A 6112-nucleotide genomic window follows, 5' to 3' on the forward strand; every position below is an offset into this window, starting at 1 on the left:
TTGGTGCTTTGTGCAAGAAAACAATCTAAAAATTGACAATCTTCTTTAAGATAAAAATTTAACAAAGCTCTGTAGTTTCCCATTTAAATGGGCAACAGCTACAGTATGTGAGCAAATACCTCTAATTTTTGAAATTCATGCAATCATCATCACATTTAAACTGACCATTCTTGACAAAAAGAACCAAATGAGGTCTTTTGCCACTGGTGCTAGCAACCATCCATGACTCTGATGAGTGACCAGGAGCAGAGGAAATACTTTGTGGTTGCTAAAGGAGATCATGAGCCTTCTTCCAAATAGCTTCAAGTACAGATGAAGGTATATCAATGTACTCAGAAGCAATTTGTATATCCATTAGTTTTGACAATGATACATCTGGAAGCACACCAGTTGCAATTCGCATATTAGCAATCCTTTTAAAAAATTTATAGTTCTCAACTTCACTCAGATTAAATCAATCAAGATCAGACATCTTCAAGTGCAAATATTAATCTCTGAATCAGTGCTTACCACGGCAAATTACGCCCCTGTCAGCTTTCTGTTTTGGCTCATCAATAATCTCCTATATATTATCTATGAACTCAACTAGTTGGCTACCTTCATATGATACATTGGCCTTTATTACTCAATTAATTGTCTCACTTGCATTGGGTATAATCTCTGGAGGATTTTGCAGTGCAGCATCTTTTCTCACATCTCTCATCATGGTTGTTTTCATAACTGTAACTTTATGTTGTAGAAACCAATCATAAAATATCTATGAACTCAACTAGTTGGCTACCTTCATATGATACATTGGCCTTTATTACTCAATTAATTGTCTCACTTGCATTGGGTATAATCTCTGGAGGATTTTGCAGTGCAGCATCTTTTCTCACATCTCTCATCATGGTTGTTTTCATAACTGTAACTTTATGTTGTAGAAACCAATCATAAAATCCTTACAAGGCCCCTTCCTCCTTCTCAACCTCATTCCACTTCTGTTGAATAGTAGTAACATTTTCATCAAACTGTGAAGGATTTTGGCTGTCAACTAGACCTATAATAAGTGTAGTATCATGTCTATAACCGAAAATGTCATTTAGAATATCACTATAGGCATTCTCAGCAAAATTAAGCTATAGTAAGTTTCTCTTAATATTCTGGCAAAAATGATTGAAGCAGGTCAAATGACTAGCATAACGGAACTCATGACAGAGTGCTTGTACAAGAGGTCTTTCACCATCCATACCAAACAACCTTAAGGCTTGCAGTTAAGGTCAAAAGCCAATTATGGTTGAGGCACAGGAAAGGAATGTGTAAAATATCTTGTGATAATGAATCATTACCAGTCCCAAAAACACAGGTGGTTTTCCAGTCCGCACACTGCTTAACAGACCATGCCTATATGTGACTGGTGTGACATCAAATTCCCAATGTTAAATGTTGGTGGGTCCACTCTCAGGATAGAGAAATCAGCAGGTGCTTGACAAAAGCGAACAATGTCATCTAAGTGCCAGTTTCTAGCTAACACAAATGCTGCTTCAGGTGATGTTCTTGCAGCTCATACAAGTAAGCCATGACTGTCTTCCTCCTTTGCTCTTTGCATACTTGATGAGAAGACGCACTTGAGTTAAAGTTTAATTTAATTTTGGCCTTTCAATAAGACACCTGTCGCTCATTTTGAGGTTACTTACATGGACTTCTTGCTCCAACAACACCACCGACACCGATGGAAACTCATTGAATAGCTCCTTTAGGCCCTCTTGTAGGACATTCTTCTGGAAGAGCTTTTTTTGTACTAGGAAGAGTAGGAAAGAAAGGCTGCCTTGACTTTGAGTTGCCATGAGACAATTTTTGGAGTAAAATTAGAAGGTATAAAATATGAAATGAAGCACAAGTGATGAGGATTGTTAGCATGATCTTTACAGAATCAAGAATGTTAAGTACACATAAAATATTCCACTTACCTGACACAAATGGCATCAGTTTCTGAAATTGTGAGTTGGAAGCACACTTACAATGTATACAAAGCAACTGTATTATATTTTCAAGTGACGAACAACTATCAGTATTATCTATCTTTTTCACCTCAATGTCACCATTCTGTTTTTGAAAACAAAAAAGATTTGAGGTGAGAACGACTGTGTTTCCATTGTCCAAAGTCATCCTTAACATCATCAGGATGCCTGAGAGAATTGAGATATTAATTACAAAAGTGGCAGATTCTTCTATATGCCTTGGTCTTTTATGGCACACTTTCTTTTCGTGAATACTCTTATTAAGAAGAATGTCAATAATCTCCTCACATTTGTAGTAGAAAGTGGAGTCTCACAAATTGGATACGCAGTCTGGACACATGAATAAACACTGATTAATCATATAATGGTTCTTACTTTGTGAAGAGAGGTTTGTCATCTTCACTATCAGAGCAGATTTTTCGTTTCACCTTTTTGTTCTACAAATAGCAAAGTAACAATGTAACCAGGTCTATCAGTTTTTAACGAAGCCTACCGTCTATCTAAATTAATTTTTCATGTCATTATATACACATACTTCTGGAAATAAAATTCTTGATCACTTTCAGGTTCTTCATCACTTTCAGAAATATAAATATACTCATCCTTCTCATTACAACTTTTTTATCACTGCTGCTATTTATGACTACCAAGTTGTCTGATGACGATCGCAACACCGCAAGATTATCGAAGGCTGACTGTAACTCAAAAAGTACTTTCCTAAAGCTCTATTATCAACTTGGTAATGCAATAAAATATTCATACCTGCATTGATTGCTGTTGGCACCTTGGTCTACACTGTCGGCCATAGTAGAACAATAAAGATCACGTGACGTGCAGCAAGTTGTTTGCAGCTGTAAACACACCGAACTAGTGACAATTGCTTTGATTTTATTGCCTCCTATTTTTAAGAATGGACAATATTTCAAACTGTTATGGGTCAAGTTTAAAGCATAAAAATAAGGCTGTTAGTTTGCAATTTTATATATTTGTTACATTTAAAGTTTATTTTGCAAAACGCACGACCTTCCTTATCCTCAACCATTTTTAGAAAGTCTTTAAATTCTCTTCTTGATTGGTTCTGTCCCATTTTTTCTGCCATTTTGAAATCGAAACTTGTACTTGCTGATAAATGCTCTGCAAATCTGCATTTGCATTTGATGTGACCCCTTTTAGATTTGCAAATGTAGAAGCCCCTAATTTAACTTCTTTCTTTCCTGGTTTTTCACATTCATCCATACTTATACCAATTTTTAAGTTAACGAGGCCAATAAATTGCTGTAATACTAATCGATGACCTAGAGAAACTTTACCAGTTACTGCTTCTGTATAAAGGTACCTTATATTGCTGGAATGGTTTTCATTGAAGTATGTTTCACGTTCCTTGACAGAATCATCAGAACATTCAGAATTGCTATTAACTTTCATCTCTGCATTTGCTTTTAAGTTGTCAAAACCACAGGCTAATTGGCAGTTGCTTAAATATTCTGCCAAATGACATCTCATTAATGATGCAGCCAGTTCTACTTGTGCAGCTTCATCTGGCAGAGGTGGCGCAGACATAGTTAAGCCTGTATATTACATAAGTCAATGAAGATAATGCCTTACAAGATTTAATACGACTTGCTGACTGCAATGCTTTCAGTAAAATATTGATAAGGCTTGTACTGGAGTAAAATGCTTTGTAGCTGCAACTGACCAGTCAGTGAGAGTACTGATTATAAATAGATCTAGATCTGTAGATGATGATTTTCATAATTTACTAAAAAGTGGCATTTAGGTCTCTACCTCAGAGCTTGCAGCAAGACAGCCTGCATACTTAAGATTTCAGTCTAGAATGTGTCACCCGATATGAGAAAACCTGGCTATTTTTGGAAAATATCAATTAGTGATAATGGTTCTCAATGTTTTGACAGTGATACCTTATCAAAACTGAGTTTGTATCAAAAACGTTTTGTATAAGGAATTTTCTTTCATTTGATACTAAGTCTGCCCATAGATAAGTTAAAATAGGTGTTTGACAGACGTTTCTTTGTGCTGCACCATGTAAATAGTGCAAGATATAAAAATTAAAATGTACGAAACTTACTTACATCCGTTTATACTTCCTTCTGTAATAATAATCATGTCTGTGTCGAATGACTTGGGATAAAGACCAAATGGAAGAAAAAACTATGCTTAATTAAGAGCAAAAATCTCAATTTTCAATTTTTGAGCATGTAGCCTGGTTTTCTCATATCGGATCACATATAGTATGGATCTATCTATGTTGACAGCTGCAAAACTGGCCTCTGAGAATATGTAGACTAAACTGAAAATGAATAAGAATATGAGTGTCAGATACACTATCACACCTACTATTTACTATTAAAGCTATTTAAATTTATACCATTTAGCTTTAAGTCAGTAATTGTTGCAAAATCACTAGCAGAACTACAGGTCAACGGGACTATGGCCTCGAATTACACTTATTAAAAATAGCTAATAAACTTTACTATTAATACTACAGAACAGAAAAAGCAAAAGTATACAGAGATTTTTTCTCTAAGTTTAGAGATTTTTTTTATTTTAAGAAAATTCTTTCTGATTTCTTAGAGATTTCATGAGATTTACACATTTTGCGTATTTTAAAGATTCGTAAAGGATTTCAAGGTATAGTGTAAAAGATTTGATGGCAGGTCGGACAACTCGACCATTATACACTATCATTCCTTGATCTGACCTCTTAGACCAGAATAGAATAGCGTACCAACAATTTCAAAGAACATTTACACTGACACAAGTATAACTAATTCTATATCATGACATTCAAAAATAGTCATTGCTTTGAGATACTTATGTACATATATTGCCATTACTATTATAAAAGTTATTTCATTATTTTATGCTTGTAGGTAATAAGTCAATTTGGTCAAGATCCTGAGCAAATTCTATTCAGGGATATTCTCCTTTACCTGACAAATGGTGAGACTACTAATGAAGGCTTGAGCCACCTCATGAAGCAAACACCAACTAGAGTACATGATCAAAATTCATATGTAAGCGCTTTTTGACTTTTCCCTATTGTTGAAGTTGTTGATCGCAATGTTGCTATGTTACATGAGTGTGGTCATCCTATTGCTACCATCAAGGCTGTTCACACTGGAGCCAATGCAGCCAAAGTTCCACCTGATGATGCTGGTGGCTTGGAACCATTTGTGATATTAGCAAGAACAGCAAGAGTAATGCTAACTAGCAAATTGTGGGTTGAAGTGCAATTAGTTAATGGAGCTATGGGAACAGTTGAAGCTATTTGCTACAAAAGAGACAAACCTCCTATAATACCAGTCGCTGTGATGGCAAAATTTGATTACACTGGACCAACTGTGCATGATGGAACATTGCCAATCACTGTAATATGTTGTAATTGGTCTTCTTCATGTGGTCAATGTTCACGCCTTCAACTACCACTCAAGGTAGCATTGGCAGTGACGATCCACAAATCCCAGGTACTCACAATGAACAAGGTAGTCTCCAAACTCTAACAAGCATTGCTAAGAGTCACCGACTATGTATGAGAAAATACTATAAAGTACTGTATCAACTAAATTTTTCGTCACAGAGCGAAATATAATTGTACAGAGCTGTCACAGCAGAACATAGTGTTGCAGCTACTTAGTTTTGACAAAATCCTAAGCCAGACCACTCAGTGTACTCTGTTATACTTCTGGTTAGAGCAAGCCTGAGCGAGCCCCACTAAGGCAATAAGCGTCTAGATGTTTGTCTGAACAGCCAAGATACTACGGTCGTCTAACTACTATTACAGTTAAATAGCCTAATCTTCATTGAAAGCAGGTGTGGTCACAATTAATGAAATGACAGCTAACAGCAAGCCTGAGCTTATTTGCAGAAAATGGTCAGCAACATGATGTTATACTGCTGTTCAAAGATTTCTGCAGCAACAAGAAAGGTTAGAAAAGCAAATATAGAATCTTTATTCTTCATATAAAGGACTCTGATAAGCTGAATGCAAGTGAGAAATACTGTTGCTAGCTGCATGCATCATGAGATCTATTCTACAGGTCATTTTTCTTTAACAAAGCAGATTTACCATCTTCAATTTAGTGACTGCTTTT

Source organism: Amphimedon queenslandica, unplaced genomic scaffold (genome assembly GCF_000090795.2).
Source record: "Amphimedon queenslandica unplaced genomic scaffold, v1.1 AMPQUscaffold_13325, whole genome shotgun sequence".
Lineage (NCBI taxonomy): Eukaryota > Metazoa > Porifera > Demospongiae > Haplosclerida > Niphatidae > Amphimedon > Amphimedon queenslandica.